Source organism: Hirundo rustica, chromosome 1 (genome assembly GCF_015227805.2).
Source record: "Hirundo rustica isolate bHirRus1 chromosome 1, bHirRus1.pri.v3, whole genome shotgun sequence".
NCBI classification, from domain to species: Eukaryota; Metazoa; Chordata; class Aves; order Passeriformes; family Hirundinidae; genus Hirundo; species Hirundo rustica.
The window spans coordinates 126,079,550-126,103,261 of NC_053450.1; the positions used below are offsets into that span (position 1 = coordinate 126,079,550).

At 39.1% G+C, this 23,712-nt stretch overlaps 1 protein-coding gene across 4 annotated transcripts in view; it reads right to left on the minus strand.

Moving 5' to 3' along the window:
- HDAC9 (histone deacetylase 9) overlaps positions 1-22,956 on the minus strand; it is a 466,388-nt gene extending 443,432 nt beyond the window's left edge. For 2 of the 4 annotated variants that reach the window (XM_040084792.2, XM_040084020.2), the window contains exon 1: positions 22,736-22,935. The gene's annotated coding sequence lies outside the window, so the exon portion shown is untranslated. Of the gene's footprint in view, positions 1-22,735 lie in introns of all 4 variants that reach the window. The other 2 variants (XM_040085289.2, XM_040085210.1) reach the window with 2 other exon arrangements.
- Positions 22,957-23,712: the final 756 nt, after the last annotated feature.

Sequence of the window (23,712 nt, forward strand, 5' to 3'; positions counted from 1 at the left end):
ATCTGTCTTTTTTTCTGCCCCCATCAGATATATGGATATACATACACTTGCAATGATTTTTAATGCAAAGTTTTCTGTACCTACACTTAATTACATGTTTGTAAATATCACACATAAATATCCACTACCAGTTCAAAAAAAAAAAAAAAAAAAAAAAAAAAAAATTCAAAATTTACATCTAGCAACAAGCTACAGGTAAATCACCTGATTTAATAAAATTAATTTTGTATCTATGCACTTTTGCATCTAGCTACATACATACAAAAATGGACTTCTTACCAACTGACTCCATTTCCCCTCCTGTTAGGGTTACAACTGTGGAAAGTACTCATGTATGATCAATTCAGTTTCAACTGTGTGGGCTTCTTCTTTCAACACTCAAATTTATTTTGAATCACAGGTTTCAAGACCTTAAGAAAAAACACCTCGAGCTAAAATCACCAAGTTTCTTGACAAGTTAGGGGAGGGAAAAAAAAAAAAAAAAAAAAAAAAAAAAAAAAAAAAAAAAAAAAAAAAGCGCACATACACAACGAAACAAAAACCCAGACCAAATTCTCTGTCCATACAAAAGTCCTACACTTGATTCTGGTGAAAAAAAAAGCACAACAAGCAAGACCAGGGCAATGGATGACTCAATGCTTTTTCATCCACCCTGACTGGATGAAAAGAGTAGGAATTAAAACTCAGTGGTTCTGGCAAACACTTGGAATACAGAACAATTCACCTTCCATCACCTATGAAACCTATGAAACATAAAAAGATGTTTTTTTAATACATTAAAAGCTTGGTTATTTTTTTTCCTATTCTTTCAACATCAGCATTCTGAATATCCATGGAAGAGGCTGCATTTGTGAACAGCCAGGAAAGAGATCTGAGTCTCCTGATCAATAGCAAGTTGAGTGTAAGTCAGTGGTATATCCTGGAAGCCAAAAGGTCCCTGGAGTGTATCAAGCACAGTGTCAACAGCAGGTTGAGGGATGTGACTGTCCTGCTCTGCCCTGCACTGGTGTGGAGCCACCTCAAGCACTCTGTGCTGGTTTAAGTACCTCAATATAAGAAGGACATCAAGGTATTAGAATGTGTCTAGAGGAGGGGACCAAGATGGTGAAAGGCTTTGAGAGCAAGACTTTGTAAGTCTTGCCTTGTAAGAGCAGATGAGGTCACTCTGTTAATTCAGCTAGGAGAAGATGCAGATGTCAACCAGTCAAACAGAATCACGGAATTCATTTTATGCTTCAATGTGAACATTTCTCTTGCTGCTACCTCTAAAACAGGTAAAAGAAAATAGCAAAAACTATTACACATAAAAATGAGTATTTATCTCTGTCTTAGCAGGGAAATTATGTAGCACTTAGTCTGTGACTTATCCAAATCTAATCACAAACTTTAGATAATGCAGTGTTTTAATTGCTGCATAACTTTAAGAGTCCAATATTGTTTGAGATTGAAAGGCAAATAGGTCATCTTTGAAAAAATATTTTCAGGTTGCAGAAGCAATTCTAAGTTCAACCATCACTTGTCAAACTAATATAAACAAAAATAATGTCAGACAAATAGGACATTTCTTAAGCCTTTGGGATTCAAAGGAAAGTGCACAGATGGTTTAGCAAAGGCAGAGAGGCAGGAAGAGACACAATAAATGGTGGAAGTGGAACAAAACTGGGCTTCCAGCGCATGGCTGGGGTAAGGAATGTGAAAGGCTACTTTTCTATCTTTTCTACGTAACTTTGGGCAAGTGGGACCCTCCAGTAGTAAGGGAAACACCCCTCCCCTGCAAAAAAAAAAAAAAAAAATACGAAAACCAAAAAACAAAAGAACAAACAAACAAACAAAAAAAACACAAAAAAAAACCCACAAAAGAAACAAACCAAAACAAACACACACACACACACAAAAAAAAAATGAAGAAAGCCCCACCAAAACAGGAGTTACAGGTTGTCATTCCACATACAAATACTAATACATTCTTGAATGTACTGGAATTAGGAGCAAACACATACACAGTGTTTGTGAGTACACCAGAAAGTAAACGGAGTTTAGGAATTCAAGAGATATTCACTATAGAATTTAACAGTCCACTTTTAGAAAAACTCAGGTTTTAAACTGAGAGAGATATAACTTTCACTTTTTTCCCCATATAAAAATCACATATGTAACCAAATGAACTGTCACCTCCCATTCAAGCATAAGACACTCCAGTAACCAAATTTCCATAGTAAAAGAAACATTAATGAAAGCAGCCCTAGATTTTTTCCCACAAGAAGCATAAGAGAATATAATTAAAATTATATTGTTACATTTGTATTTGCTGCCAAATTCTTGTAGCAAGTCCAGATACACAAACAGGAAAAGATTTTCTGTTATTTTTACTGGCAAAGTCCCAACAACCTGTCCACAGTCCACAACTGCTCATACAGCTGCATACTTCCTGCTGCAGACTCCTCACTGCAGATACCTAATTCCCTTTTTCTGTTACAACACCAATCATACCGAAAATTCAACTAGAAAAAATTACAACACAAGCTGCATCATTATGCTTGAAGACATTATGCATGCCATACCACAGACCAGTAAATAAACATCACATTGAAATATTTTCCAGTATAACTTTTTTTTTTTTTAAACTTAGTATACAGACACTATTATAATTTTTATTTTATTTTTAAACTTTAATAGCATGGTAATTAAATTTCTCTTGACTTTAGGACACATGCACATCCTCATGGTTAGATTTGTCTAAACAGAACTACACAAAGTAAAACCTAACACAAAATTTGAAAGAAAGCAAAATGAAAAAAAAACCTGTGCCATACCTAGTAAAAAATGCCTGACCTAATTAGTTACTAAATAATGAAAATTATTTATTTAATAAAGATGGACAACTTAAATAAAGGCACATTCACAATAAGAAAGCTCTTTGTTCAACTACACTTTATTGGCATTATAAAATTTGAGCTTAAAGCAAGTAATTATAGACCAACTCCACTGTCCCACAGCTGGAAGAAGCTACTTTCCTCATGATCATAAAAATCCCTAACCATAAACTTGTGGCTAAAATAGCCTGTATAAGACCGGATGAGGTTTCCCAAAAAATGAGTGCAGTCACGTCACCTCCTTTCAAAACCCACTCAATTTTTGCCTGAGCCAAATCTCAGGTTATTTCAGGCTCCAAAAACAGCAACCAGGCAAATGGCTTTATTTTAAAGGATCTCTAGACTGGCAAAACATTGAGTAAGTCTAGGGAGCAATATCCAGCATTTGTGATGGAAGAGTATTTTGATTATTATATCAATTATAAGAAAACGAGTGATGTAGTGAAATTGAAACCAAAATAATAATAAAAAATTACCTTCTCCTTGCCTACAGAGAGACAATTATTGAGCATTCATCTATTTTGGCACTAGTTCACAATGTGACTTCCCAGTAAAATGAAGAATTGGCTTCACAGAATTGATATTATCACACACTAGTAAGTTAAGTGAGACCTTACTGCAGACCTTCAGTATATATAAGGGAGACTGAAAAGGAGGATCAGAGAAGCTCTTTACCAAAACATGTAGTGACAGGACATGGGCAATGGTTTGAAACTGAAAGAGGGTAGGATAGACATAAAGAAGAAATTTTTTATGATGAGGGTAATGAGATGCTGGAAGAGGTTTTCCGGGGGGTGGGGTGTGGATACCTATCCATCATTAAACTGTTCAAATTCAGGCTGGATGGACCTTTGAACAACCTGACCTTGTGAACGATGTCCCTGCCCATGTCAAGGGGGTTGGAACCAGATGATCTTCAAGGTCCACTTCCAACCCAAACCATTTAATAATCCTAAACTCACATTTACATACATTCAGAAAGAGTAGTTGATGCTTCCACTAAAAATTTGAAGTTGTTATAGATGTTGGCTTGAGATTTAGTACTGGCAGAAAAGCTAAATACTGATAAAACAACTACTAATGTGAAGCAAAGAAAAGCCTTTTCAGCTATTTATATTTTTTCTGCACTGCTACAAGAAACTCCATAAGCACACAACTGAACCTATCCAGATGAAAGTTGACAGCACGAAGCCTTTTTAAATTTCAGGGCTAAGAAAAAGCTGTACAGATGCTGCAGTTATGCAGCACATGCATAGTCCAGGAATACTGTTCAGTTTAATCACCTTGCAAAGTTTTTGGGTATTTTTTAATGCCTAAGAAAATCAAAAAGAATCTTCTCTCTCACTATAACTGACAAAGCTTTATAAAACTGGCATGCTACATATTCAAACCCTCTTTTTTAGTAGAACTAGGAAGAATACCAGTTTCCTAGTGGCAGGTAAGAAGATCCAGTTGCAGCCAGTCAAGAAAAAATTGCCCAGAAGCTGAGAAAGAACAGGAGACAGAAGAGGACATGGAAAAGGTTAAGAGAATTTGCTAGGCTGCCAGAAGATGATGTAAGGAACTGAACTTTACCCCAAGACATGCCTTCAGCTAAAATAGCCAATTATTATAATAAAGAGACAGGAAAAAGAACCAGTAAGTAAAAGTGAGAATGGTTTACAGAAAAGCATAACTTCCATTCAGAAATAAATGTAAGTATGACAGCATCAGCTTCGGGCAAGGGGAATGGGAAAAATAAAAAGCAAAATAAAAAAAAGAGCTGCAAGGCAACTCATGAAGTAGGCAAATCAAAGAACCCTCAGTTTCATGTACTTTTTAAAGTTTAAATAGAGCAAGCTATCAAACATTTCCATTTCAGCAGGTGGAAAGTGCCAAATATATTTATCAATATAGTAATAAAATTCAGTCCTGTTGAAATCTATAGGAATGTCCTTCTGCTTCCATTTAATAACATTTTACTATTTATTGACACAGTTCAAATGCTGGATAACAAAAAAAAGTAGCGGTATTTATCACATCTTTCAAAATTTCTTTTTTTTTTTTTTTTTTTTATTCTTACATTAACAAAAAGAGAAGATCTTGACATGTGAACAAAAATAAATAAATAAATAAACAGACAGATAGATAGATAGATAGATAGATAAACAAACAAACAAAAATAAAACAGTCAGTGTGCCAAGACCCAGGGACCCAGGAAGAAGTTCTTCATCTTTCCTCCCGATACTGATATCAGAAACATGTCGGGTTTTTTTCATGTTGTACCACATATAGCAAGAAAATTAGGCATGATGTTCACAAGGAAAAATTATAGGATTTCTTGACCTTTTTCAAGTCAGGTATATCTGCTAGTACTGTCAGTGAGAAAGACACCTTCTCCTTGGAATGAAGATGTTTTTGCTACCTATGTTTAGGCACAGAAGTCACAATTAAATATCGGCATCTGCCAGAAAAAGTGCATTACAGACTACAGCAGCTGCTTTGATGAAAAATATGTACTATTACGGTTTCCTGGCCTGAGTAAAACCTTCATCCTGAAAAAGTGGCTTCTAAAGCTACAGCTCCACTTTCTCAAAATGTGAAAGAACTAGAGTGTTATACACAATCAATTAATTTTAATATTTTTGCTCCTCAGGTCATGCTTTAACAACCTCCCCTAATTCCTCTCTTTACTGGCACATTTCCATTCACAGATGATATGTATCCTAACTGTTGAGTATCCCAGGCATTCATCCAGCACCACTTTCTACCTGGGCTTCTCTAATTTGTTTCAACTGTAATAACATTTTGCCTGGTTATTTATGTCAACCTATCTTGTCCCTCTATGGCAAAGGATTAAATCTGTATATTCACATAATTTTGTTTCCTGTAATGAATTTTCAGATATCCGTCCATCTTTTTATTTGCTAATAATATAACAAAGATGGTCCCCTTTAGATGTACTTCTTAGGTGCCAATCCATTATTCTGATTTTAAAAACTCCTCTCACTTCAACATTGCCTATTTCTGCCACTAAATGTTAAGATTTGCCTTGCCTCATGCATGTTTTTTTCATTGACTACTGTATTTCCACTGTTGCTGCAACATCCGAATATTAACAGGGCTCCTTCATCTCACATGAGTCGTATTTATCACTTAAAGAAAAAGCATAAAAGAAAACTGAAATCCAAAAAGTAAATCTAAGAGCTTCCCATCTAGATATGTGTCATCATTGTTCTCTTCAACAGGTCTTTGTAGTTTGAAGACACAGATAAAATTCTCAAACTGTGCAATCTTTGCTTTGAGCTAGACCACTCACTTTCTACCAAGATTATTACAGAAAAATGCATTTAATCTCTCTATATTAAAAAAAAAAAAAAAAAAAAAAAAAAAAAAAAAAAAAAAAAGTCACTGAGTAAGTCTTCAAAGAATACCACTATAATCAAACTGACAGGAAAAGATCAAAAACAGCAGGGTAAGCATCTTTAAATTTAGGCAGGTACAGTTCTACTTCTACAGAGAGCTGAAGTCTAGTATCTGCCACGGGTACTTTGAAAGGCACCAGCCTTTAGTTTGGCTTTGTGTTACTTCAGTGTAGGCTGAGCAGAACTGAGATCTAAATTACGAAACTGAAATTTTAAAGAATCAAATTTCAAAGTATATGCCTAGATTTAACAGACACATTTATTTCTGATAACATCAACTCATTGCATATAAGAAATTTAGTTACTGACATTAACTTGCTTACTGCATACCATTTGCTGATGCTAGGTTATGACACCTTTCCTCTATGTGAGCATTTAAGATGAATGTGTAAATACATGAACATAGATTGTGCAGAGAAGAAATTAAGTTCCATACATACTGTACATATGAACAAATATATAGTATTCAAAAATATTGCATGTATGTATCATAATAATGTATTTAATCCTTCTCATAAGATGCTTTTCACCACATGCTTTTATAAATAACAGCTTAAAATTTTTATTTTAAAAAGTGGCTTTGCTGCACACAGTTCTAGGCATACTTTACTACTGAGACTGTTACTTTCAATTACGTTAATTTAATTTTTAATAGGTATGACATGTATCTTAGAAAGAAGGAAGTTCAGTTTAAAAGCCCATGAAATCAACCCAAAGAAGTATTGCTAGCAGGTCAGTGGAGGTGATTCTGCCCCTTTATTCCACTCTCATGAGATCCCACCTGAAACACTGGAATCCTGCATTCAGTTCTGGGATGCTCAGCACAAGGAGGACATTGCTCTTGGAATGAGTCCAGAAGAGGGCCAAGAAAATCATTAGAAGGATGGAAGACATCTCTTATAAGGAAAGTCTGGGAGAATTGGGATTGTTCAGCCTGGAGAAGAGAAGGGTTCAGGGTAACCTAATTGTGACCTTCCAGGGCCTGAAGGGAGCCTATAAGAAAGATGGAGAGGGACTTTTCCCAAGAACATGTAGTGACAGAACAACAGGGAATGGGTTCAAACTGAAAGACTGTAGGTTTGCATTAGATATAAAGAAGAAATTCTTTACTGTGAGGGTGGTGAGGCACTGGAACAGGTTGCCCAGAGAAGCTGTGAATGCCCCAGCCCTGTAAGTGTTCAAGGCTAAGTTGGATGGGGCTCTGAGCAACCTGGTCTAGTGGAAGGAGTCCCTGCCCATGGCAGGGGGGTTGGAAGACGTGATCTTTAAGGTCCCTTCTAACCATAGCCATTTTATAAATCTGTGACTTTGTAAATCAAGTTAAAAAGGTACAGTATTCAAAACTGTAGATATCTAAACAGTTTTACAGAAAATAGTGGGTTTACTAATTCTGAGGGGAAAAAAATCTTCATGGCTTTGTGGAGCACCCACGAAGAAAAGTAAAATCTCTGTAAGTATTTAGGCCACAAATACTGAAAAAGTAATTCTGCTTGGTGCAACAACTCATCAGAGAAACAAGTGTGATATAAAGGCAAAATGCCGTGGAAATTGCTCTAGGGAACAGTGACCACAGTATGAGTTCTTTTACAATCCATTCAAGAAAGTACACAGCACAAAAGAGAAATGGGTTGGGAGAAAGATACTTTCTAAAACAGCTAGTTAGAAAGAGGAATTTGAAACACAAAAGTTGTATTTTGGAAAAAGCATTCATCCAGAAAATTAAAAGTTCACTTGGAGGAAAGAGGTAAAGCAGCACTTTTCTTTTTAATCTGGTTATATGCTTACTGTTAATTTCCTAGCAAACATAGGTGAATTTTCTCTTATAAATCTAAGAAAACAGTGAAGAAGAGTCTTAATTTATTTTGATGCATGTCTGACTTAACCCCAAAAAGCTTTGTGCAGTCACTTATCTATGCCATTTTTAGAGGCTAAATTGTTGTCTTTTTTCATATTGTAACCTGCATATCAACATTTGATGGTGTATCAAATCTGAACAGCTGACAGAAGGGATCCATAAATGTCACAGGAGAAAGGATTACTTGTTATGATCACTCTGAACAAAGAAAAGAAGTGATCCCTTCAAGACAGCAGTGTACACCCCCTTAGAGCTACAGAGAAGCAGCAGTGATACTATCAAGTTCTTCACTGAATTTTTTGTGTTCTCCTAATTTCTCAAATGTTCAATTCAAGAAGAAATAGATATCACTTAAAAGGCAACTTTGTAGAAAACACATTCAAGGAACAATATTTTAAAAGTTTGTTGCCACATTGCCGAGCCATCGTTCTTCACCTTCCCCTTAGAAAGCCTCTGCCAAAGGTTGTGTATGAAAATGAGACAAACAGCAATTTCATTTCTAAAGGAAATCCCTTGGCACAAGTCAGGATACTGCAGATTGTATAGCGACAGGAGGTCTGGGAGCCATATGTGACCACATTTGGAAGGCCACATGTGGATTTGTAATTCTGCTAACGGTAAGATTTTATGGTCATACATCAGGATCATGAATAATGTCAGGTGTTCCAGGAGAAAGAAACATTCTACACTGAAGTTTATAAAAGTTCAGTATGCAAAAATTGTGAGCACTTCATGAAACACCTGCCCCTTCCATGAAGAACATGGAGAGGCTGCCACAAACCCTAATACTGTATCCTAGGGTCACCTTCAGAGAAGCACCAGAATTACTTTCAGATAACCTCTTTCTGCTTCAGGACCTTCTTCCAGACCCATACCAGAGGCACAGCCTAGAAACAAATTCACAGAGCCATCAGACAAGTTTCCTGGATCTAACTGATTTCCCCTAAGATACTAAGGAAGAAGTAGATTAAGTTTGTGTCTAATCAAGTTTCTACTAATTTTTACCAGTTGGGCAAAAAGGAAATTGAAGGACAAAGATATATATGTTCTGCATAGAGGACACATGTTCTTTTAGATATTTTCTAGAGAACCTGATCAAGAAATAAAAACATGGAAGTTGACACCTGAAGAAGTCAGAATAGTCCATTTCCACTTATCACACCCAAACTTGCTCTTACATGAAAATCATCTCAGAGATGTCAAAATTTTAGGCTAGATACATGTACAAGTAACTTAATCTGACTCAGCAGAATAAACAGCCTGATGTGACAGGCTACATATACTGTCCAGTTGCCAGCCCTGAGAATTAGGGGAATTCAGACCTATCATACCAACTGCATCCAAAAGGAAGAGAAGACCCAAGCTTCTCCCAACTGCAAGATAAGAGGAATCTTATTCCACAATGCAAGATAGGCAACTAACCACCATGACCTCCTGAGTACAGCTCTAGAGACTCCAGCTCTCCCAACATTCTTGTTCTCCACTCAAACCGCTGTCTGTTACTCAGTAGATGCTTAGCTACTTAAGAAAGGAAAAACCAGAAAACTTCTTACACTGCAGGACATCCAGGTTTGATTTCAGGCCAAACACAACTGTCCCACTTCTGGTGTTGCTGTGTCAGCTCTCTCCTGGCTATGACTGGGATAGATTATCAAGTGAAGCAGCATCGTAAAAGATGAGCACACAACTGTTCATTTCAAGTGTCCACTCCAGGATGAAGGAGGGAACTTGAGTGTCTCAAGCCATTTATTCAGTTCAGTCTAGAAATAAACACAATAAACATGGAGAATTGCTAAGTTGCTTTAAATTATTTTTCTCTCTAGGTCTCCTATCCAGTGCGTCCTTCACAGTCTGCAAAGCCAAAAATCCCAATTACTGTCTCTAAACTCCTGCTCACTTCCCCATATTTTAAACACCTCAGACATTGCTTATACTATTCTCCTGGTCATGAGCAGGAAAAGGATCAGACTCATGTGGGAAGTTATTGATCTGGAGAAAGAGAGACCCAAGGAATAAATAGGAAATCTAAGCTGGTTTTGAATGTGTAACATGGGCAGCATCTGGCCAAAACTGCTGACTGTCCATGCTAGGAACACATACTCATGCGGCTTAAGCATCCTTCACCAATAAAAGGTGAAGGATGGAGCACCAAGTACAAAAGACATTTGAGAAGGCATTCCTGCCTCTCATTATCTCCAAGTTTTATACTTGGCTTGTCCCAGAATTGTGTGCTGTGAGCTAGTAATCACTTGCATGCTGAGCAATGGCAGGATGCTGCTCAAGCTTCACTGTTTTCAGTCTGTCAAGACAGGGTTTCTTTAGTTGTCATCTCCTTCCTGCCATCAAAGGTTAGCTACAAAAAGACATTTGCCTGTCCTGTAGCTGGACTTCCATAAAAATTACACAAGAAGCACTAGATGTTGCAGGCTGAATGGTGGTTGGTGTATGTTTTGCAACTGAGAAGAATCCACTTATCTAGCAGGTTTTTGTGATTTGGGTGCCAAGCATAGCACCCAAGCACTTGTCTCATGAAAAGAAGAGCTTGTATTTTTTCCTTCTGCCTTTGTACCTCTTGACTCTGAATCACCAACACACATGTAATCCAAAATACTGCATCATTCAGGGCAGCAAGAGGAAAGCCCTGAATTGTCCATGCTGGCTGTCTGTGGTTGGTAGAGGACTTTCTGTTCAGAGCTGTGAGATCGACGGGAACTCAGGCTGCCATAAGGAGTAGGAAAAAACTGCGGGAAAAAATGTAAGGAAGAACATCCCCACTCGCAAAAGGAAGCCCCAGCATGCATTGGAGGGTCTTGTAACAGCACAGACTGTGTCAATATCGGCTCAGTGTTCCCCCCTTATTGAGTATAGGCAATACCATCCTGATTACCCATGGCTTCATAGTCACCAGGCCAACATAACAGCCAGCGGTGTTCTCTGGGCACTGGTTCTCCCATCACTATTTTAACCAGATTTTTTTATGCTGGGTTTGAGAAGAGGCTATGTACACAGATACCTTGCATTGCCCTTCTCCACAGCATATGGTGCAATGCAGTATTCAGAAGAAGAAAATAAGTAGAAAATTAATTGGATTGCTAGACAATATAGCCAGCACCCTACATGCTTAAAAATGCTTAGCCGTCTAGGTGAGCCTACAGGAAGATATCATAGCTTGGGATGTAGGCCTGAGCATCTAGAAGATGTAGAGTTGTACACACTGGAACTTCGTGCTACAATCAAGAGCAATTTCCTCATAAATAAACTCAGATTCATAATTTTAGAGTGGCATCTAACATTTCTCCATGCAGAAAAATGAATCCCAGTCTTTATGAACAATCATGCATAGAATTCTGTGTGTCAAACACAATCACAGTACTCTACTTTATCTAACCAGAATTTATGCCCACAGGACAGAGTAACGAGAGGGTTACTGAAATCTGAATAAGATACAAACATTCTTTCTGAATGAAACATGCTGCTGAAACTGATCGAAATTGAAATTGACTGCATTACAAATTATTGTAGAGATGAATGAAGAACTTAGCTCTCTCTTATAGGGGAGGGACAGCTTCTCTCTAACTTACTATTGGAAAAAGTGAAATGTTGAATGTGCCTTATTTCTTTTTGCTTCTTTACTTCAGTTATTCAATTCAGTTACCCAAACTGTCTCCAATGCTTATACACAAAAGCTGCAATTACCTTCTGTGGGCCAGCAATAAGAAAAAAAGGGAAAACACACTCCATTCTATAACAAAATGGCAGATTTTACAACCTTACACAGGATGGAGGGCTCTCCTGTTGATGCTTTCTTGTTCCAGGAATTATGCACTCAACAGTGAATAAATTCTATTATAGTATTAAAACTGCTCTATTTCCATTGGAACATGAAAGATGGTTCCTTCTAATCAGGGACTCAACACCAAAATAGAGTGGGCCTTCAGAAAAAAAGCAACAATCAGGCTTCGCTATTATTTGATTAATTGTCTATCCAAGCATACATTATTCAAGTCTGTATATTGTATACATTTCCAGCACAGTTGGCATATGGATATTCAAACAACAAAAAAGTTTGGTGGTTTTTTTGTTGCAAGTTTTTTTTGTTTGTTTGTTTGTTTGTTTGGGTTCTTTATTTTTTGCTTTGAGACTGTCTTTATTAGATCTTTCCATATTTTTTCTCGCTCATGATACATCTCATAGCTATGTGAAAGGGATTTTTTCTTCTATGGTACCAAAGGTGTTGGTATAACAGGCAGGATGGAGATAGTTCTTTGATTACATATTCACCTCCCATTTCTCTCCAGATATACTTCTCTATTAGAGACAGTGATTTCTAGCTGCCATCAGCCAGGATGAACCTGCCTAATCCAATTGCCTCTGTTAACCTCTGAAGTCCAAAGCTTCCACTTGCTTCCCAGAAATTCTTCCATTGAAATCATTAAGATTTTACTTGCTTTATCCTCACTTGCAATTTTTATTTCTCCTCCTTTTTTGCAGAACTGTGATAAAATAGGCATTTTCAGATGCATTGCAAAAGAAAAATCAACGTAAAGTGAAAAGACAGAATTCCAATTTATTACTATTAGGAAATGAGAACCACAGCATTGAAAAACATTCTAGTTACTAAACTAAAGAGTCTCCTCATCAGTTGCAAATTGAAAAGAGATTTTTTTGTTTTTCTTGCTTAACCTACTCTTTATTTCTTCTAGCAGCACTGGTTTTATTGCCTAATCAATACAAATTTTAATGTCTGATGCAAAATGAAACATAACTGGTTTCAAGTACCAACAGCTATGTCTGCCCATATGCATTACAGCACTACTTTCACTTTAAACAATTGACAGCAGCCAAATGGTCAGAACCAAATAAAATCCTCATTCAGAGAGGATTGTTTCTTTATGTAGTAGTACATAAAAATTGTATCTACATTTCTACTTCTAGTAATGCCATAGACAACAATAGTCTAAACCAGGGTAGATATAGAAAATTCAGCAGTAGCAGTCATCTTTTAAAACAGAAATATTGGTAGTCATACCTTCTTGGATAACAAATTATGAAACTTCTCCAGTTTAGTATGACATAATAAATTATTGAAATAGATAATAAAATGAAACAGGTGAAAAACCTTGAGGTATACATTTATTATTCATGTTATTCCCCTATATTTATTAGTGGTTTCTGACAAAAACTTCCCACAAAAACAGTTATTTTCTTTAAGCAGTGTTAGTTTTTTCCAGAAATTTAAATTTTACAAAGAAAGTTCCATGGAATTTACATTATTTTTCTTTTTTAAATCACCCTTATGACTTTACGAGAATTCAACTGCTATTAAAATTCTGGGGACTGGATGATGATATGCAATTAGATTTAATTCAGTATAATTAGACTGAGTCAATAGCTAACACATTTTCAACCTGACGCAAGCCAGATTTTCATTTTGTTTACCTTGCTATGTGTCAGCAATAACAGTTCCTCTAAGATCAGATCCTTTAAGTATAGTTAATTATTCCTTTGCCTAACTGAAGCAGCAACATTACTGGGAATAATCTGTAGACAAGAGGACAACATATGAAAATCTGACAGATCATTGCACTGATGTACAGTAACTGCTCTAAGGGTGAAAAATAATTGTCTTTGCTTTGCTTTATGTGTGCTTAGCACATAGTCCACATCCTGTTATAATGTTGGACTTAAAACCCAAATATGAACAAAAAAGATACATGTTAGACTCCAGCTCTGGCCTTGCCTATCTATGCATTTTCTATTCACTCTGGAATATAACTACGTACCATAAATGACAGATTGTTTTCATCATATTGATTTCAAGATACTTGGAGCAGGAAGCTCTATGGTGTTATCTTTCACAGATGTGAGAAATATAAAATGACCATATACATAACACACTAATGGGAACCTAGAGATGAGGCAAACCTAAGATGTTTTAAGAAAAATACTTTAGGTTACATATCACATAGTTAATCAGTTTCATGCAAGATAATCACCCTCAATCAGAGTAAGCAGAATTTGAAGCACTTTTTAAATGTGGACTGCTTTTAATTTGTTTTGATTATATTTATGAACTTAAAATAAAATTAAAAATTAAAAAAAAAGAGCACGCTTTTTTTCATTCTCTCTCCTGAAATACTTTGACTGAAATCACTGAAAAAAAAGAATCCATATATTTTTCTCTTGACATGATAATGGATTTATTATGTTGCTTCATTATCTACACAGAAGCGTCTTTTGAGCTGACATTTCTATGCATAAAACCTAAATTATGGTCCAAATGTCAACTGAAAAAGGCTCTGAGTTGTGTCTCCTGCTGTCTCTCCCAGCTGAGTCTCTTTTTGCAAAGACAGCCATACAAACACTCCAAAGAAATAAAGAGTGAGGAAAAACGATGCATACAGACTTCACAGGCAACCATCATCCCAGCAACTCTCCCCAAAAGTATGGATGACCATTCTGAGGATAAGTAAATGTGAAGCTGTGTGAGAAATGACACTCAGTTTGTTACTACAAAGTCAATCAGCCCTTCCAGATTTCTCACAGGCATTGTATATAGACTCCCCAGAAAAATTGCAGTGAAATTGTGGAAGCAGCTCAGTTGCTACCCTGTGGCCTAAAGAAAAAGGATTTCATTTGCCAGACACCCAGAAAAATCTCCTACGCATACCAGCACGCTCTGTTTGCATGCAATCAGAGTACGCTGAAGAAGCTACAAACTTATATTTAGGAATCACTAAGGAAAACTAGTGACGGAGGGAATAGAAGCATGCAGACAGTTTGGTGTAGGGAAAATGTACTCACAGTGCATGCCAAAACCTGCTAAATTTATTTAAAGGTAATTTGCAAAAGATGGCAGGAAAGAATAATCAGGAATTATCTTTTATACACTTTTCTAGCTCCTCCACTGCTTTGACTGCCTGTCTATATTGAATCAGCTTCTATGGTTTGCCCTGATGAATTAAAGAACTGCTGCTAGTTCCAATCCCAGATTCCATGCTCCATGCCATTTCTGTTCTGGCTGGGAATGAAATGAATATACTACAGTCTTCTGTGCATGTCTTCAGTAGATCTGAACCTTGAACAGGGCTTTCACCAGCTCTCCTCTAATCTGACCTGTTTCAACAACAAACAACAAACAGCCCATCAATGCGGTGAAAATTTCACGTGCAAAGGTGACATCCTGATCTCATTATAGTCAATTGCAAAACTCCTCACAGATAAGTAAAATCTTTGACCTCTTCAATCAAGGTCCTAATACTGTTAATATGAGTGTCATCCTCAGCAAATTTTTAGAAGATGCCATTTCCTATCACCTTCTTTGGAAATCTGCATTTTCTTCATAATCTGGATCAGTATAAATGACATATATTAGCACAAAGAAGAAGAATGGTTGATCAGCTCTCAGAAGTTCTAAAGGAAGTTTCATCACATTAATAGGCTGATACTCATCCAGTCATATGTATCTCACTAAAATGCTGCAAAAACCTAGGGTTACACACTCATTAATCACATTAAACCTGTACCTTTTTTCACTTTTTTCTGAAGTAACCCTCTTGACCAAAATATCAACTTAATAATGTCACTTTCCAGTCAAAGGAAGCCTTGAACTCTTGTTCCAGCTGTTCAAAGGATAGTAATTTAACCATATAAATATTTAATATTTAATTTTCATAACAGAATTTCTTTTTTTTGGAGGAAGGTGAAAGCGTATAGCCAGATGGAGTGGAAGACAAGGTGTATGTGATGGCACAGAATAAATGTAAACACTTCACAGTCTTCCAAGGGACTCAGAGTAAGCAACCTGGATATATTGAGAGCAGTTGTATATTGTCTTAGGTGGTTTCTTCATTCACGGTCTTCATAAGAGACTAATATGTTTGAAATAGGAGAGCTAGCACCCCTAAAAGATTTTATTCTTCTTTGTTACACTCTGCTCAACAGTAATAAGAACTTTCCTGAGTAGAAATATCAAATTAACTTTGTTTTCATGTAAGCTGCAATAACAAATTCTTAAAAGTATACAATAGCTTGAATTAATTTGATGGTTACAAGACAGTAAAGTTCTGCCTAATGCCTCATTCCTGGATTGACAGAATTTGGTGAATATTTACTATTTGGTAGATTTACCAATATGAAGTTTCATGTTTCCACTTTACTCAAGCACTAGACTTCATCTGGAATATTGCATCTTGGTGTTCGAAATAACTGAATGAAATTACTTGGAGTCTGTTGAAGTTATCCAGAGTCTGTCAAAGTAGGTGAGGGGGCTGGAGGACTTACCGTGCTAAAAGCTGAGAGCTGGACCTGTTCATCCTGAAAATGAGGCAGCCTTAGCAGGGACTTAACACCAGCCTGTCAGTGCCTATGAGAAGTTTTACCAAAAAGATAGATCCAGGCTCTTCAGAGGCATGCATGGCACAAAAACCAGAGAAAATACTCATTAATTGAAATTGGGAGGCTATTACTCAAGATAAAGAAGAAAAAGTGCTATCAGGATAACTAAGTATTGGGTATGATTATTCAGAGAAGTTGTGGAATCACTTTCTTTGGATCTTTTCCAGGCAGAATTGAACAAACCCCTAAACAACATGGTATAAATTCGATGTTGACTCTCTTTTGACCAACAGGTCCCTTCCAGCTTCTGTGACTTAGTGTAATCATGAGCATTACAAAAAGTAACAGGAAATTAAACTTTTAGATTGAGCTTAATACAACCTAGGGCACAACACTGAAGCTTTTTAAAAAAGGAGATGGAGTATTATAACCCTTGGGCAACACAATAAAGTGATTTCTGTGGACACAGACTATTATTCTGAGCTCATTTACCAAAAAAATCTAATTTCAGACTGAAAAGGATATGGAGAAGGACCCAGAGATATCTGGTGGAATAGAGATATTCTCACATGAAAATAAACCAGAAGAGAAAATTCAGACTGACTAAATAAATACTCACAAATCTATAATTTCTCTTTGACCAAGAAGTAAAAGAAGGAAAGTTATCAGAAAATTTCTATTTACATAATTGAAAATTGACCATGTACCAACCTATTTGCATACGTACCTAAACTTCTTGTTACAAGTATTTAAACATCTCTATGGCCCCTTCTGATTTACTTGCAGAATTTATAGCTGGTGACAATCATCAAAGCCAACAATAAAAGTTTCTTTAGAGGAAAAAGATGGCTGGGGGGCGGGGGGGGAGATAAAAGGGAGATAAAAACATAAAAAAGGTGGAAAGGTAACTGGAAAAGCAAAAGGAAAAAGGAAAGGGGAAAGGGAAAGCTCCAGTGGCTAGTCAAGAAGAGAACTGCAAGGTTTTCCCCATTAAGCACCCTCTCCCAAGTGTCCTCTCCAGCGCATCAGGTGATGCACCATACTACTTTTCCCATAGAAATCACGTAAATTTCTGCATGATCTGTTTAAATTCCCTAGTGCCTGTCCCCCCCTTATGATGCCATCAGCCCTGAATGAAGTAGTTTTTGATCAGAGTTGCTGGAGTTGCAAACTAACTGGCTGTTAAGTTTTGCATATATTATTGGGGAATGCTGGGCAAATACTTGTCTTCCTCCTATCCTCCTAATGCAAACTAAAAGCTGCAAAACAACAGTGCAAGAAAAGGCTGGTGAAAAGGCTTGACTCCTGCAGCAATGTCAATTACCTCCCTGACATAACAGCAGTAGCACAGTGTGGAGGTACAAGGCCATGAGAATAACAGTATGAGACCAAGAGCATGAGCACGGGAAGGCAAACACTGCCTTAGAAGCTTTGGTGAAAGGTGACAGAGCTGCATTGCAAAGGCAGCTGCAAATGGAAGATCCTTGGCACTGCAAAAGGTTGAGGCACCAAAGGCACTGTGCAGCACCCCTTCCTTTATGAATAAGTTCAGGCTCAAGTCTTCACCTATCCTGCATGCACACAAGATTTCTCTTGTGTATTGGAAATCACCTTTTCAAAATACTCTTTAGACCAGGTCTTCACCTCTCTTGCAGGGTAAAAGAGCATGGAAACAAAAGCTGGACTCAGTGACCATGACAATGGAGGCTCATGCATGTTCAGACTAAACTGCAAAACCAGACTCAAGTCTGAATAAAGCCCCAAGACTGACAGTCACCCATTCTAGAGAAGGAGCACTCTGTATCTCCAACAGAAATTAACTAAAAGACTGAGCATCTCAGAGCAGAAATCAAAGGAAGAGCTACAGAATTCATCGTCTTCAACTCCAAAACTGAGAAACTAGGGACGAATAAAGACATACTCTAAGGAGTCATCTTCTTACAAGCTCTTCTGAGCTACCTTTACTGAAAAGCATTTTATTTTCTTAAACAAAAATAGTTCACAGTTATGCAATAGATTTCAAACAAACTATCCTGATAGTGCTACACATCATAAACAAACTTAACAATGTATCATGATTTGTGAATGACCAATGTTAACATTATATTGAAAAATACCATGAACAATAAATTACTGGAAAATAAGAACAAATATTTGCTTCCTATTATCTTCTTATCTCAAAATCAGCATCATTGAATTAATACTAATTAATTCATCTGCTTGAAGGTTGTGTAACAAAAGTTTTCAATTACTTTTCCCCATAAAGGAATGTCTAATTTGCATATCACCTTGTCCGCCTTGATTGGGTAAGAATGCATGAAGAGTAAAATCTAACCAAACCAAAGACCTCTTCAGAATCCAACACCTTTTCCCCAGATGACCAACAGCAAATGCATAAGGAAAAGTGAGGAAGTGCAATGCAACCATGTGAATGGTACCTTCTTGAAATACTCTGAAACCTCTACAACATTTGTTGGTCAGTGACATTCTGATTCAGAAGCATTACATCTCTGCTTTCTAGCCTTTGATTTTTTATTTTCTTTCTAATCTAGGAATTTGTCCAAATCTTTTTTTGAACTTATGTTAACTTTTTGCATTGACAAACTTTTTTGGCAGAAAGTTATACAACTACATACTGTACAAAAAATTGAGAAATATGGAGAAGTGTGGGTATGTCCTTACAGGAAAGTTCTAAGCTGGCCTCAAAGTATTGACACATTAGTTTTGAGCAGTAGTTAAGCAGCATTTCACTGTAATTTCTTAGCTGCTTGAAGATGAAGGAATAGATTAGCAGCACAAATGAACTTTGTAATTTATTATTAAAGTCGTAACAATAAATTCAACACTAGAACAGTATAACCCAGCACACACTGATGTTCACAACATAACGTATTCATTTCAAGTAAGTTACATCAAGAAAGGAAAAAATTCTTTGGTCATGTATGATCATCCGAATTTAAAAACTCAAAACCAAAAGGAGAAAATGGTAAAGTAATGTTAGCTCTAAAATGCCTTACTCATCTACCACTTTCAACAAACAATATAACCTTAAGTGATTCAGCAATGCAACATTCTCTGTCTATTTATCTGGAAATCATTACTGAATGAAGTAATGTTTGAAGCATGACAAATATGTTTTGTCATAGAATAGCCTAACATTCTGGCTTTACATGAAAGCTATCTTTAATTTAACTCAACAGATGTATTGTGTACCTTCTACTTAATTGCAGCAACTTAACATTTTCTTACTTTTGAGGGCACTGGAAAACTCTGATGAATATTCATTCCTTTAATTTGAATTTATATGGAAAGTTCATGTAAACGGCATGCTTATAGGACACAGCATACAGTCCTCAACAAATCTGGCTCAGAACTCTTTTGTAAAAGGGAAGAAGCCTCACTCCTGTGAGGTACTAAGCTCTCTCAGCTAAATGGTTCAGCTATGAGTAGCTGCAAGCCACAAGTACTTTCTACTGCAGTTTGAACACACGTACCCTAAGTAGCTTTAAATTAGCTAGTCTGAGTACTGATGAATGTAAAATAACAATAGTACATGCACTCTGTTAAATATGTGCTTAATTTACCAATTTGGAGATGGTTAGACTACATCCCAAATCTTACGTCAGTTTTCATTGGTTATAGTTGTTCATTCACAACAGGATTTGATGACTTTCAAAGCTACATTTCGCCTGCTAAGCACTAGTTGAATACTAAGAAACTAACTTCTGCAACTACATTTAGGTTCTGTCAGTATTCATTGTAACTCATATCAGGATTCGTATCATTTTCAGAACAGGTCAACTTAAATTTTATATATAATTTCAGTAATATTTTTAACAGTAATTTCTATGGGCCTATTTCAGGTAGAGAGATGAAGAACTGAAAATTATTTTCCATTTTACATGCTTTTTAGAAAGTGTATCATTTTTATAACTGAATCTCTTTTCAATGTTATTTTCATCAAGAAGTTAGAAAATACATATGCCACTTAATCATAGTATTGTCTCTTTTTCTTCCACAGAAATAAGTTCTAATAGGAACAACTGCTCTAAATGAAGCATGTACTGACTTCCAGCAGTGAAGACACTATTTCACTTTTTTTTTTAACTGCTCTGGGCTCAGGAAGATGCTGGTGAACTGAAGGTACACAGCAGCTTACAAATTACTGCTCTCATTTAGTTGTGTAGACCAAGCTTCATTTGTGGAAAAGCAATTCAACAGAAAACCAAACACTACTGTTTCAAAACTAATATTTTAAAGTCAGATTCAAAAACATTTGGGTGTATTCATTCATTCACACAGCCTTACAGAAGAATCTGACCCTCAGACCAGTGCTTTGGGTAGGCTTAACTATGGTGCTGTGTTTGCATCCAGTTGGTCACCAAGAAGTATAATGGCATGTTTTTTCTCTTTTTTGGAATTCTGAACTGGCAATGAGATTTTTGTTTAAAAGACAGCTATTTCAATATTTATATGAAGAAACTGGCACCAGTGGTACATAAACATGACTGACTGCAGCTTTTCTCTGGAGCCATGACATGTTTACTCCCAATGTTTTGGATCACATCTTTGCCATGACAATGAAAAAGAGGTGTTAAAATAGCATATTATTTGCAACATTCATGGTAGAAAGTTCTACACAGTTGAGAATAGCTATTTTACACAAATAACAATGCAACTTAAGTGTATGAAGGGATGGAATTGCCTTCCAAGACTGCTTTGGTGTTATGACAGAACAAGCTGGCATCTCTTTCTGAACAAAGTAGGTGTTCCTGCTAAAAAACATATATGGGCTGGAGCCACTGATATAGAAATGTATTGGACATGAGAGAAAATTTAGAGACACTCAGCAACAAGATAACTTCAAAAGATACAGGGATGCTGTTGCGGAGCTAGGTGTGCAGGGAGAGAAGATGGGAGTAGGACAAGACATTCGAGTAGGACAGGACATTTGAGAAACCTTAATGTGAAATACCTCCTGGTTTTTGTTCATGAGTTCTCATCACAGCTACAGGCCTTTGTGAGACTACAAATTAAATCCTGACTAACTGTCACAAAACTATTCTTCTGTCACAGAAAACAAAATGTCAAGGAACTAAAGCTGACAATGTTGAAAGACAAATGTTTAAAATTCCACGGTTTCTGTGTCAGCGCTTGTTCTGTGCTGTTCGTGACAGAGAATCTCAACAGCTTTTGCATCAAAAAAGCACATTCATGCATTTTTGTATGTCAAAAGGTCTCCACAATTCACCCCACTAGCTCTTTTTCAAAGATCGGCTTGTTTAAAATATTTGTCTACACCTAAATTCTCTCGATGTGTAACAGTGGGTTTAGAACCTCTTCAGAGCACTTAAAAACATAAACTGCTGTGGGCTCGGGGTAGATTCAAAGATGAATACGCATGCTGTGCATTACGAGTAATACCTGTTTTCTTCTACAAGAGTGATAAGCACGAATGGTTACTGATTGCTATTATGTTCCATTTCATATAAAAACTCAGACATTTTAGATGAGTCAAAGCAACTGTACCTTTGCTGGAAACTACCTTCCTCATGACCTGCGCTGCTAACCGGGAAGCTGCCGGCCGGGATGTACACACCGTAAATACAATTATACAGAATTCTGTCCATCCACCCACCCACCCGGCAGGGGAACGTAACGGGACGGGATGGGATGGGACGGGACGGGACGGGACGGGACGGGACGGGACGGGACGGGACGGGACGCCGCCGCCCTCCGGCTGCCTCCTGCTCCGGGCAGTCCGACACCGGCCCGGCAGCGGTGCCCGAGGACGGCGCAACCCGGTGTCCCCCAGCAGTTCGGGCCCCGCTGGGCAGCTCCCCCGGCTCCCTCCGGAGCTCCGCGCTCCCGGCCGACCGCGAGGAGCTGGCAGCGCCCGCTGAGCTCCGGCAGCCGTTCTCCGGCCGGCACCCGCGACTCGGCCGCGGCTCCGCAGGACGCGGGGCTGGCAGAGGATCCCCCGGACCCAGAGACGCCCGGCACGGCAAGCGCTCGGGGAACCGCTCTTCCACTCGCGCTCCCGCGAAGTAAAACTTGCCAAGGGCGGCTGTGTCGTCCCTCCCCCGCCACCCTGTCAGCCCTTACACGGTCCAACTTCCCGAAACCTTCCCGAAGGTCCCAGAAATACCGCCCCGGCAGGTCGAGCACAGCGTCCGGGCGGCGGGACCGGCCGGCCCCGCATTCTCTGCCCGCCGCAGCCGGGCGGGGCGGGTGGAGCGGAGGGGCAGCCGGCCGGTGCCACTCACCTTCCCGCTCCTCCGCCTTATCTCTTCGCTCGCGGGCTGCAACTTCCAGCGCTTCCCCCAACTGCCATCTTCCACCGGAGCGACGGGGGAAGCGGCGGCGCGGCGCGGGGAGGAAAAGTTGCGGCGGCGGCGGCCCCGGCGACGATTAGGTGGCGATGAGGCGGCGATCAGGTGGCGATTAGGCGGCGATCAGGTGTCCATCGCGCCGGCGGGGCGAGCCTGTGCCGTGCGCGGCGGGCGGGCGGGGCGGCGGCAGCTGGCGCGGGGCTGCGCGCTGCGATCGCCGCCCGTGGCGACGCGGGGAGGATTTGCTAAAAATAGCGGCCGGCTCGGCTCGGCGCGGCGCGGGGGGAGGCGGGGGAGGCGGCCGGGCTGCGGCGCTCCCCGCCGCGGCCGCTGGGGGCCCGGCGGGCCGGGGCTCGCAGCGCCGCCGCCGGGGACGGCGCCGAGCGGGCGCAGGGCGAAGCGAGCCCGGGCGGCGCTCGGGGCTCCCGGCCCGAGGGGCTCCGGCCGCCCGGGCCCGCCCAGGGACCGGCTGGCGGCGGAGCCCGGGGTTATTCCGCCGCCCTTCCCGCTGGTGGCCCCTGTCAGCCCTCGGGGGGGAGGACACACCTGCCCGCCCTGCCGGCCCAGGGACGGCGGTGAGGCAGCGGGGCCCCGAGGGCTGGAGCGAGGACACGCGTCTGGGACGGCACCCGCGCTGCTTCCACCGGGCCCCGGCTTTCGCCAGCGGGGGAAAGGAGGTGTTACAGGCTGTGGATGCGATTCTGGTCCCTTGGGCTGTCACGGCCCGGCATGAGTATTCTAGCGCTGCTATCCTCTCATGGTCTTCTTATCAGTCTCAGTATTTCTTGGTACCTTCAACTAGCCCACCTTTCCGAATGCACACCGAGTCTCTCCGGCAGCGATCAAGAGTCCCCAGAATTGTCTTTTCTTAATGCGGCTTTGTACAGAATATAAAGCAGTTTAGTCAGTGG